Genomic DNA, 13,781 nt, shown 5'->3' on the forward strand with positions numbered 1-13,781 from the left:
ATTCAATTGCTATGATGAAACACTGCTTCCTACTATCTGTACACTGGTTTTTATGTTATTAACAAACCTGGAATGTTTCATAACTTCAAATAACAGGGGTGTCGGACAATTATTGGTAGATAGTGTATGTACTGTCTCTACCTAGTAACAAATGATTTGGTCTAAGTGAATCAGAGCAATGCTTTCTCCATGAGTAGCCATTTTATAGATATGGCTACTCATGGAGAAGGAATGCACTAGTACCTCTAACTACAACTGGCTACTTGAACATCATTTTTAAGATTTGTGTAATTTACATGTGTTCAGTATTTGTACTCACACTATCAAAAAGCTGTTTCATATAAGTGACTGATGCAAATATACATATTTAACTAATGAAATGAGTGTCTAAATCTAGCTTTAATAAAATCACTCAGGCTGTAAATTTAAAACCTATTTACTTACTAGTTTAAAGTTTGTACAGAAACATAATTAAGTGCCCTGCTGATTATAAGCAGTAAACAGTATTACAAATATGACTATGAATCAGCTCTCCTGTTGAGCCCCCAAACTATAACAGCTGTTCAGGAACAATCTTATCTGGTAAGATTTGCACCTTATCTGAAAAAGAAAAAAAAAATCAATTTGGCAATATTATTATTTATGGAATGCAATATTATATAGTGAGTGGCCAGATTATTAGAGATACCCAATCTAACAAGCAGCATGCTAACACCCATGAGCCTTCACGAACAGCTTGAATATGCTTAGGCATTGACTGAGGATCCGCAACACTTCACAGGCAGACTTCCCTGTCATGAACGAACATCATGTTCTCCCACTAACTCTCAATCCTGTCAAGTATCTTTGCCGGGGATCAGTTGTGTAGATGAAGAGCAATCCATTCATAGCCATCCTAGCAGACAGTAATTTTGAATACTCTTACAAACTCCGTTATCAGTCCACTGGCTTCCACTGTCATGTTCTCTGTCCAGATCAAATGCATATGCTGCTTCCTAGAGGGCAACCTAGTGTCTATGAGGTATTACTAGTCGCATGTTACCAGCACATGACTAGTGATTTCAGTTAGCATGGAGAATATCTCTAATATTTTGGCAACCAAGTATAGGTCAACTATAAATATAAAAAGGAAGCAGTACATAACAGAGAAAGCGAAGCACTATATATACTACATTTTCATTAAATTTATTTTTTACATAATCTGGAAACTTTCCTCTAGAGATCAAGCATGGAACTTTTATTTTAGCTACTCAGGCAATGAAATTCATCTTCCATATAATGACAATCACAAACATCTAGTCTCATGGAGAGAATTGAAACCTGGAGCCGGTTGGGTTGGAGAGAACTGCACTAACCACTTGGCCAACTAGGCTAGCATCTATCATCAAACTACCAACTACTGCTCTTATCAGTGCTGTCTAAAACAATAGGGAAGGCTATCAATAGTTCATTTTTTCAACACTTGGAAAATCAAGTAATGACAAGCAACATGGATTCCACCAGTTAAGATCTACAGCAGATCTTTGTCACATCACCCACCTCTGAACAAGTGCCTTGGAAAAACTTATGTTGTTGTGCTTGACATTTCCAAGGGTCATCAAGGGCTTCTCAGCAAATTGCCATCTTAGGTCCTTTTACCCTTTGTAACTGGATTACCAGTTTTCTCTGGATCTCAGTCATGTGTTATGGTGAAGGGTATTCTCTCTCTTCAGATTTTTCTATTAATTCAGGTGTTCTTCACAGACTTTTTTTACTTGCTAAGAAGGACCTTGGTTCTCACCCCCCCCCCTTCACACACACACACACACACACACACACACACACACACACACACACACACACACACACACACACACACACACACTATATTTCATAAGCTTTAAAAGTTAAGACCAGCATAAGTTTGTTGGCCTAAGTTTTATTCCTAATCTTAAGTGGTGTCTCAGCTTCAAAAAACTCATATTTTTTTTGCTCAAGACAATGTTTTACATCTGTCAATAAATTCATCCAACCTTCGAATACTGCTCTCATGTTTTGATGGTGTGCGCCTAACATCTTTGAAAATTCTTCCTGTTCTTCAGAAAAAGGCAGGGTTGGCTAATTGATGAATCCTCCTTTCCAGACTCTCTCCAGCCACTGTACTCAGATATGGTCAGTTTCTGCAATGAACTGTTTCTCCTAAGGATGAGATTAAAGAGATGGCAAGAACTCAGTGGCACAGAAAATGACTGATGATGATGACCGTCTTTTCTACAGATAATTTCCATAGTCATTATTCAGCAGAATTGGCATCTATCAAACCCCCTCTCCCCACTCCAATTTCTGAAAACTTATAGTAACATGAGCAAAATCTGCTCTACAATGATTTTTTTTTCAGTCAAACTGCTGAATCACCAAACCTTTACTCCCACTCTACTTTCATTCTATTCCATTCTTGGCTCTGTGAAACATCATGTGGTCAAATCATACTGTGAATATTGGTGTTTATGACTATCTTTAGGTTGTAGATGAATTTCATTGCTCAGTATGTACAGTCTCCATAGGTCAGTTGGTATAGACAAAGCCCTTTAGTCAGAAAGACCTGGGTCCAATTCCCATCTACAATGCGAGGAACTTTTCTGGGTCTGGCTCCCACTGATGAGACCTCAATAAAGGTTGAAACCGGTCTGGGTAGTGACCCTTCCCATAATGCATAGCATTATAAATATCTGTAAGGATATGTGCTTTGCATTATGGGATACTAGGGCCAGTGATGTGAAGTCATTAGCCTCTATATACCAGTTACCCAGTCGTGAAGTTACTTCACATGTAAACTTTGTTTGCTTACACTTGGATAAAGGAAGAACCAAGAATACAATTTCTTGGCATCTTTAATTTACTTCATCTGGTCTCTTTCAACTAAAGGTGAGTTAGAGGGTTTCCCCACCAGGAAACTCAGGTTTTTTGTCCCTCAAAATAGGCAAACCGGCCTTGTGAACACACATGGATTTACAGTGATAAACTTCATTAACTGGCGTTCACGTGATGCTGCAAGCACGCAATCTCCCAACAGTGCAACAAACAAAAGAACAGCTTTAAATACAACTACAATGTTTTCATGCTAATTATGTATAGAGACTCTCTATGTTGTTCATAGTTTTTTAACCTTCAGTGGATAGTGTTTTTTCTTTTCTTTTATTATGTCACCTGATGAAGGCTGTTATAAGCCGAAACTAGTCTTGTTTTACTATTAAACCCCCTTTTTTTACCTAACTCTCGGTTTAAGTCATTCAACTCTATTTTTACAATATATATATATATTCTTAATCCCTCATCAGGAAGGTTCAATCCCCTCCCTCTTAAAAAAAAGGGACATGGGAAAAAGGGGGTAACCCCATACAAATATTATATTATTATTGCCCAGTATGAGCAATAATACTGAAGTGGCTTAAAGTTCCACATTGTTTAGTTTCTAGAAGGTTTTTGGATTATATAACTGGAAGCCCACTACTGGTAAAAATATAGTATAGGTTTACAACTTTTTCTGAGCAAGAATGTTCTGAAAATTATATACACCAATAACTATGCTCTGGCTAAATGGAATTTAATAAACTATGGAATACCACAGTTAAATTTTAAATATAAAATGTAAAGTATATGCAACGTGCTTTACATTTTACAGTACGTGTAATATAAAATATAAGCTAGAAAGCTTATGTTTTAGAAATCAAATTTTGAATATGTCAATTCGGTTCGATTTCATTCTTGTTAGCAAAAATATTCCAATTGCTAATAAATTCTTACATGACTGAATAGAATAGAACAAAATTTGGTATAATTTTTTTTTTTCACTTAACTTCAATTGGTCTAATGTGTAATTTCACAATTACACAAAACTATGCCTTTTATGCCCCCATGTTTTTTTTTTAATACCAAACCTACATGAACAGTTGCAAAACCTATAGTACATTAGCTGTGTGTGACATAAAATGTTCCACTAAGTTATCAATGTCGATAACACAACAGTATACAGTACATAAGCCCAAAACAAGCTGACATCTCATAAATAGCATCATAAGTTTTGACATACTGATTGAATTTTTATAAAAGTACCACAACCACTTTTTTATTATTATTACGGGCGATATACTTTATAAGTGATTGTTTCTTTAGGTGGCTGAGGAAAGTATCTAATGTCTAGTGGCCATTTCGTTATCTGGCCCCATGGCCACCAGGACATTAGACACTTTCCTCAGCCACCTAAACAAACAACACAAATGCATACAATTCACAAGTGAGATTGAAAAGCAGAACACACTTCCGTTTCTAGATACACTCGTCGCACATCTTCCTTCTGGCAGTCTTTCCTTCAAAGTTTACTGGAAACTGGCCAATGTATACACATAAACTACTACCACCACCCAACACAAAAACTAGGGGTCATTAATACACTTAAAAACAGGGATTTGAAGATTTGCTCCAACGAACAAGCACTTAACGATGAATTAAAAGTTATCAGGCAATAACTTCCTAAAAATGATTAGCTGTTCGATTGTGATAGAGTGGATAATTAAGTATTCCTATTTTATCACAGTCTAACATGCTTTTCCAAACAAAAGAATGAGATAAATACAATAAGTTGCCTCTAAGTGTAGAATAAGTATTATGTATATATAAATCAAGTGTGTTCTGTTAAGAAAAGGTTAAATAAGTGTATATTTTGTGCCATTTGCGAACGTGATTAATTTAGTATTGAAAATGTAAAACATTACCAGAGCTTTAGAAATTAACCTGTGCAAAAGGATTATAAAATGTAAGAACAAATTCAACAGTTGGAGGGGAGGGTGTCAAGTCCAAAGGTTACGGAGTCGTAACGCAAGAGTACTATGACATCATTGTTTACTCCAAGTAAACAATGATGTCATAGTACGTGCAACAAGCAGGGCAGACGATGGACGCCATGACGTAAGAGTTTGCCAAATATGAAAAGGGGCGAGAAACGCCGAGAAATAGGAGGGAAATATAAGGGTCATGCGACCCTGAAACAAGGCTTTTTCTCCCTGGATTTCCTGGTGTTCGGTTTCCATGTGGTAGCGTGGGGCGCGAATGTCCTCGATGACGGAGGACAGGTTCCGATATGCAGCTACGGTCTTGGCGGCCGTGTTCTCCGTGGAAGGAACGAAGTCTGGCAAGCCCACAGGAGGCCAGTTTCCTGTGAACCTCTGGAGCTCTAAAGAACCAAAGGCAAAGATAAGTAAACTTTATTTGTGTTTAACAGAATATGTGCCAAGTTAACATGTTATGGAAAAGGAACATTAATGATATTGGATAAGATTATATTGCTAGGACTTAAGAAGGATATTGAAATTATGTTTAATATCTGTCGTTGTGTTTAAGCTTGCCATTATATTATGTGAAATTAAGGATATGTTTAGAGTAAAGAATTGGCATAATATTAAGAGATTGTGAAATTAGTACATAAATAACGCATTAGCGAAGGTTAATATAATTCATACTTTAGGAAGCTACTGTATATCAATTTATATGTGTAACAGTAGTGTTTGAATTTTATATACCTTGTCTGAAACTCTCTTAAGATGGGATTTTTTTTAGTGTTCTTATGTGTATCAACCTTTGAGTATAATAAACCTTGCTTTTGATTCTAACAAAGACTTTCTGTGATTTCTGGAATCCGATGCGCCACTTATAAAAATATTAATGTGAACCTATGCAGGATATTAAAAGGGATATTTGAAAAGAGTAAATTTTGGTCACGTCTGCAGAGTTAATTGGTATCATTAAGTACTGTCCTGAGATTACCTCTTGGTTTTTAATATTAAATAATCTAATAGTGCTAAGTGGCGCAGCGAAACAAATAAATTTCTTGGCGTTTTAAGAGAGGTTAATCCCAGACACTCTGATACTGTCTCGATCTCGAGGAATTTCCATTGTCCCTCAGAGGTACCACGTATTACCCGCTAGAGTGTATTACGGAGATATAGTAAAAGGTTAAAGTAGTTGTATTTGAGAAGAAAAGTTATAACATAAACCGCGCAGCAGATAGGATATAAAATAGTTGTACAAAATAAAATATAATAAAAGGGAAGAATCGTTACAACATAGCCAAAATACTGTCGACAAAATTCTGCACAAGACCTCACTTAAAAACAAAAAAAAAAAAAACCTATGACTAAACAAACACGCGTAATAACCAGAGTGATAAGTTTTAATAAGTAAATATTTCATCCTAAGTATCTTAGGACATCGTCAGTACAGTTAATTCAAACAATACTAGGAATAACATACAGTTAGGGCGCATGATTACAATGGAATCCCAATATGCATGCAGTAGCGTGTTATAGAATTAAATTAAAATATATTTATAAATATAAGAAATATTTACTTATTAAAACTTATCACTGTGGTTATTACGTGTGTTTGTTTAGTCATGAATTCTCCACAGGTTTTATTGTACAATAAAAAATAACCTAGACTACAATAAACCTGTAACTATCCCATACATTAAAGGGAATCAGACAAAATAAACAGAATACTATAGAAATACAACTGTAAAGCCACCTTTAAACCTTAGTTGGTACATCTGTCATAAGCATCCATGTGAAATTACAAGCCATTCTATCAAGTAGTTTGTTTTATACAGCTGTCTGAAGCAAAACTGTTATCTGCATCCCTTGAAATAGATAAAATTGAGTATCATGTGGTTATAACATTCTTTGTAAAAGAAGGTTTAACGTCAAAAGAAATTCATTCGAAGTTCATAAAAGTTCATGGGCACTCTTCTCCTTCGTTTTTGACAATTAAGAAATGGGCTGCCGAGTTTAAACATGGCCGTACCAGCCTCGAAGATGATCCACGTGAAGGACGTCCAAAAAGTGTACCACCACCAGAAATCATCGATCAAGTGCACAATATGGTACTGGATGACCGCGAAAGTGCGTGAAATTACTGAGACTATAGACATTTCAAAAGAACGTGTAGGATATATTTTGCATGAAGAATTGCATATGAAAAAGTTTTGTGCAAGATGGGTGCCATGCTTGCTAACAGCAGATCAAAAATGCACTCGCATGAAAATCTCTGAACAGTGCTTGGAGCATTTTAACAAGAATAAAACTGATTTTGAGCATCAATTTATTACTATGGATTAGACTTGGATTCACCATTACACACCAGAATCCAAACAGCAGTCAAAACAGTGGACAGAAGTCAGTTGTTCAGAGCCAAAGAAGATAAAGTCAGTTCCATCAGCAAGAAAGGTTAATTCATCGGTGTTTTGGGATGCTAAAGGCGTTTTGTTTATCGATTACTTTGAAAAGGGTAAAAGAATAACCAGGGAATATTATTCCAATCTTTTAACCAGACTAGACAAAAAATTTCGTGAGAAAAGACCTGGCTTGCAGAAGAAAAAAATCAACTTTCATTAGGACAATGCACCTGCCTACAAAAGTGTTTTGGCAATGGGAAAATTAAGGGATCTGCATTATGACTTGTTGGAACATCCACCCTATTCCTCAGATTTGGCTCCCTCTGACTTCTATTTCTTCCCAAAACTAAAACTCTTCCTTGCTGGTCAGTGTCTTTCTTCGAATTAAGGTGATTGCAGTTGCAGAGGGGTATTTTCCAGATCTTACTGAGAACTACTACAGGGACAGGATAATGGTGCTGGAGCATTGCTGGAATAAATGTATTATTCTCAAGGAAGATTATGTTGAAAAATAAAAATAATTTTGAAATTATAAATTTGTTTCTTCATTGTTCAGCCGAGAACTTTTCAGACCACCCTTATATATGTGTATACTCCAGACGTTTCGACCTTAATATGAAGGTCAAAACATTGGAAAATTAAAATATTTATTTATAACATGATTGTAGAGTCCATAATTTGTGTAAAATGAAAATAAATTAATACTATGATTAAAAGTTCTATTAATTGTTTACTATGAAGTTGTTTAGGACTGAATATTAAACTCTAATTAAATTTATTATTATTATCTGAGACCTCCAGGGAGTCAAGGACTCATTGAGAGAGGCTATAAATCACCCCAGCTGTCATATCTTTCCTTAAATTGATTCACACTAGATGCACTCACTACCCCTAAAGGCAAACTATTCCACTCACTCACTGCTCTACGAGATAAAAACTTATCTCTTACCCCTTTCTTGACTGTAAACAAACTTAACTTCCATGGATGCTCCTGTGTTATCTCCACACCTTCTATATAACGAAAAATTTTTATCAGTAATATCCTATAACACCCATTCAGAAGTTTATAGCCCTCTATCATATCACTCCTCTTTCTCCTGTTGACCAGTCTGTAATCTACATATCACTTGCAATCTATCCTCATAATCTAAATACCATACTCCAGATATAATCTTTGTAACTCTTCTTTATCCCTTTGGAACTTGGGAGACGAAATCTGTGCACGATAATCCGGGTGCATGCTTATATGAAGGTCTTATAAAGAGGCAAAATGACTTCCTCATCCTTACATGTCAAGGTTTGCTTCAACATTGCAATTAACCTCTGAGTTGTGTTTGCAACTTTTGCTATGTGATCTTTGAACTTCAAATTCCTATCCACCATTATGCCAAGATCCCTAGTCGCATTAGTTTCAAATGTCATTTTGTAAGTGCTGGATATCAACAGCATCCCTGATTGCCCTGCCTATCTTCATATCATCGGCAAACAACTGCATGCCAATTTCGACCCTTTCTAATGTCATCAATGTCTAGACTGAACACCAATGTCCCAAGGACTGAACCCTGAGGTACACTACCACTGGTCACTTTAAATCTGGCAGATTCACACCCACCATATACCTTTTGATATCTGTCTGTTAACCATTCAGTGATCCGAGTCAAGAGTTTATATTCCAATCCCATATTCTCCAGTTTATGCAACAGCATTTCATGTGGTATCCTAAAAATGTTAGCAAAATTCAACAGTATCATAGTGTATCCATTCTCTTTATGTAACGTAAGATTGTTATAAAACACAAGCAAATTGCTAAAGCATGACCTTCCTTTAGAGCAGGCCTGCACGACTTGATTGTCTTTGAGGGCCAAACCCAACTTGGACCACCTGATCAAGGGCAGATCACTTCGGACCTAGAATCTTAGACTAGTCCACTGCAGCTAAACTTAAGTAAATTTGTTAGTAGATCTACAGTAAATACTAATTAATATGCATATTTAAATTTTTTAGAGTTACAATTAAAATTATAATCAAAATTATTTACAAAAACAGATATAGCTGCAAAATTTCTCAATAAAAACCACTTAAACATAAACACAAAGTTTACTATAATAAATTTAGTTTAATCCTTTATCCAAGTGTGAGCAAACAAAGTTTGCGCCTGAAAGTATCTTCAGGACTGGGTTAAGGTGGTACACACCAGGGCAACTCGTTGCAAAGGTGGAGCAAGCTACCAACACTCCTATCTCAGTATCTCCTATAATGCAAAACACATCTCCTTGCGGATATGTCTAATGTTATGCATTAAGGGAAGGGACACTACCCAGACTAGTTTCGACCTTTATTGAGGTCTCTTCAGTGGGAGCCAGGCCCAAGTGGAGATATCAGGCAGAAGCATTAGCAGGTCATCTCTACCTATAGGAATTGCCAGTTGGTGTGCCACCCTTTTTTAATAATTTACTCTGGATAACCACTGAAGAGACCTCAATAAAGGTCGAAACTAGTCTGGGTAGTGGCCCTTCCCTTAATGCATAACATTAGACATATCCGCAAGGAGATGTGTTTTGCATTATAGGAGATACTGAGATAGGAGTGTTGGTAGCTTGCTCCACCTTTGCACCGAGTTGCCCTGGTGTGTACCACCTTAACCCAGTCCTGAAGATACTTTCAGGCGCAAACTTTGTTTGCTCACACTTGGATAAAGGATTAAACTAAATTTATTATACTCTAACCAAGTGAAAAATAAACTTTCAACATCTTTCTCTAAATCCAGAGTAAATTATTAAAAAAGGGTGGCACACCAACTGGCAATTCCTATAGGTAGAGATGACCTGCTAATGCTTCTGCCTGATATCTCCACTTGGGCCTGGCTCCCACTGAAGAGACCTCAATAAAGGTCGAAACTAGTCTGGGTAGTGGCCCTTCCCTTAATGCATAACATTAGACATATCTGCAAGGAGATGTGTTTTGCATTATAGGAGATACTGAGATAGGAGTGTTGGTAGCTTGCTCCACCTTTGCAACGAGTTGCCCTGGTGTGTACCACCTTAACCCAGTCCTGAAGATACTTTCAGGCGCAAACTTTGTTTGCTCACACTTGGATAAAGGATTAAACTAAATTTATTATACTCTAACCAAGTGAAAAATAAACTTTCAACAAAGTTTACTAATAATTTAACTGAGAATATCACACTTATTCTCAGTGAAATATCAGTAACAGAATGTCACAATGTGACACATTGCATTTCTTTGTTGCCACTATTTTATCAAAGTTTGGTGTCATGTTTGAAGTGGCCGTTCTTAATATGGCCTCTAAATTGATATCACTCAAAGATGAATGCTGTTTGATTTGTTCATGGCTAAAAAGGTTTGTTCACAAGTATATGTGCTCCCTAAGTTTTCAGAACAATGGAGATCAATAACTTCCATCTGGAGTTCGACAGGTAGATTTCCTGCTTCGACAGAAAATGGATCCTCAATCACTTTTATGCGGACTTCGTCTTCATTACTCAATGGCATTCTTTTCTGAAACTCCTCACTTAGAAGTGATATGTGCTTCTTATATTTTCCACCCACCACTGAATGATATATTGATGGAATATTCTGTCAACAAGTTAAGAAATGTGAAATATCCCCCTTAGCAAGTTGATTTTTAAACAAACTTAATTTCATTTTGAATGCCTTTATAAGAGACATTAACTGAAAAACAAACTTATTTTTTCTTGAAGCTGTAAGTTAAGGTCATTCAAGTGACTCAAAATATCACACAAGAAAAATAAATCTTGATTCCATTCTTCATCCATTATTTCTGGGAATTTTTCCATATCTTCTCGAGATTCCAAAAATTGAACTAGTTCATTTTTTAGAGCGACAAAGTGTGACAAAACTTTACCGCGGCTCAACCAACGTACATCAGTGTGGTATGGTAGATCCCCATACTCGGCATCATTTTCTTCTAGATACGCCTGAAACATTCTGTTTCAAACCCCGAGCTCGAATATAGTTGACCAGAGCAAATACTACTTTAATCACATGATCAAACTGCAAAATCTTTGAACATAACACCTGCTGATGAATTAGGCAGTGAAATTTTGTCAATGGTTTACCAGCATACTGTTCAATAAATGTTACAGCACCAACACTTTTTCCACACATAGATGGGGCACCATCAGTGCAAACTGCTACTAAATAATTGAAATTTAAGAATAGTTTTTCGGTTACACACATCTTTACATTTTCGCGATCTCCTTTCCTGTTGTTCTTCCTTTCATTGAACACAAACCAGCAAGCTCCTCTGTCACCTCAAAATTTTAATTAACACCTTTACATATATTAAAAGCTGTGCGGTATCTTTCACGTCAGTACTTTCATCCATAGCAAGCAAATAATAGACAAATTCACTAGCCGATGTTTGCAGGTTATCTTTAAGAACCTCGGCAATATCAGCCACCCTGCGCTGAACAGTCATATGGGACAAACTGATATTTTCAAAATTATTTTTCTTATCAGGACACAATTTGGAAACGGCAATCGTCAGACACTTTTTTTATCAACTCTCCCTCAGTAAATGATTTGCCAACGCAAACTATTTCTTGTGATATTTTTAAGCTCACCTTTGTGGCAACTTCATTTGCAGATGTCACTTTTTTAAAGGCTTGTTGCTCACTGCTAAGGACTTTTAATAACTCTGCTGCTTTTACTTGCTTTTCACTTGCATCCAACTTGCCAAGGTTAGGATGTTTCGATTCAAAATGATGTCTCAGATTGTACTCTTTCAGCACAGCGATAGATTCCCAGCAAACAATGCACACTATTTTGTCCTTAAACAATGTAAAAAAAAATTGTTTGCCACTCAGGGTTAAATGCTCAATGTTCCGAATCAATTTTATGCTTTTTACTTAAGCTCATTGTGTTGAGATTGACAATATTAATTACAAAAAACTAATGATGAAAAACTCATAATAATGCAAGTTATGATTATGTAATGTATTGCTCCAGCTACAACCAACCACTACACTGCCAAAGCCAGTCAAGGCACTGCCAACTTTGTGTAATACGATTCGTTCTCGTTTGGAGACATCAACTCGTTATCATGGAGATGTAACTTTGAATTTCCTCGCAGCAACACTAGCGCTAACAAAACCTCAAAGCGACTGTAATAATTTGTTATTAAATACGACAATGGGAATAACTCCAAATGCAATTTATTGTTGAATTGAAAGAAACATGATTGTGACATTAATAGCATGAACGTAAACATGCAGAGTCTTAGTAAAAATTTAATTCAAATCGTCTAATTTCGTATTCCCCCGTATGATTAATTAATTTAAATCAGGCAGACAGGCCAAAATAAATAGCAATTGTGGGCCATATGTTGTGCAGGCCTGCTTTAGAGTATAATCTGTCTACACATTTTTGTATGAGAGTTCTTACCAACTTCTCTAAAATCTTCACTACCACATCAGAGATATTGATAGGTCAATCAAAGAACTGAAACAAGCAGTGATTCTTTTGTAAAAATCAGTGCATCAAAAAAGTGCTAATGCATTTATAACATGACAATCCACTTCAGACTTATGTAATTTAGACATATAATTTGGTTTTGCTTAATTTTGCCATAATAAATGATCCAGTTAAAAGCAAAAGTGAAACAGTTTGACCATGCATCCACACCAGTGCATTAGAGTTATTAAATAATCAATTTGCCAATAAAAAGATTTGCTTTTAATCAAAATTTGCTGGATTTCATTATAATTTGCTCAAGCTAAAGCAAAATATAATGATAAGAAATATGAAGACACTGATAAGGTTTATTAGACATTTAATTTATTTTTGGCATTTCATTTTGTAGTCCCTGAAAACAAAATGAAAGTGTTGAAATTTATTTTATTACAATGGCAACTGGGAGATAAATTAAAATTTGCTGGATTTCATAAAAGAAGGTGAAAACATACAGAACTGGAGACATTTTTTGGATAGATATTTGGAAAGGATATCCATTCTGTTTAAGTGACCGTACCACCCAAGATTAGCTCTTTTAAGACATTCCTGAATGCTAACAATGTCAAGTTCTTTCCTAATCTACTTGTTTTTAATATGATACCACCATTGATGTCATCTGTTCAGTCCCTTAATCTCTTTCTCAGGACTCTCATATCTGTGGTTCCCAGTCTTTGACGAAGCGTTTTATTTCTAACTAACCCCTCAGATTCATAAGTTAAAATTGGTTTCAACACTATCTTGTATGCAGCTAGTTTAGTGTTTTGACTAATCCCTCTCTTATTCCATATAAATTTATTCAGTTGACTTCCTACTATACCAGCTTTGCTAATTCTGCTATCTATTCTTATATTTAATTTGCTATCTTCGCAAAAAATTGAAATTAGCCAAAATGTTTTACTTGTTCTATAGGTTCAGGATACAGTTGATATTTTCAATGTTTCTGCCTATTTTCATTGTCTTCTTATTGCTGATTTTCATACCAAATTTATTACAACCATTATTCAATTTGGTCAAGAAATCCTGGAGACTTTTACTGGATTTATTTAAAAGTATAACATCATCTGTGTTAAGTAGAGTTGAG

General features: G+C 35.7%; 1 protein-coding gene across 1 annotated transcript in view; it reads right to left on the reverse strand.

Moving 5' to 3' along the window:
• Positions 1 to 418: 418 nt before the first annotated feature.
• Positions 419 to 13,781, reverse strand: part of LOC150096482 (mitochondrial carrier homolog 2-like) — a 295,508-nt gene continuing 282,145 nt past the window's right edge. Inside the window, exon 12 of the mRNA XM_090407808.1 lies at positions 419 to 600. The gene's annotated coding sequence lies outside the window, so the exon portion shown is untranslated. The remainder of the gene's footprint in view (positions 601 to 13,781) is intronic.

The sequence above is a fragment of the Typopeltis vanoorti genome, chromosome 18, assembly GCF_054136105.1.
Source record: "Typopeltis vanoorti isolate ZY-2024b chromosome 18, IOZ_Tvanoo_1.0, whole genome shotgun sequence".
In the NCBI taxonomy this organism is placed as follows: domain Eukaryota; kingdom Metazoa; phylum Arthropoda; class Arachnida; order Uropygi; family Thelyphonidae; genus Typopeltis; species Typopeltis vanoorti.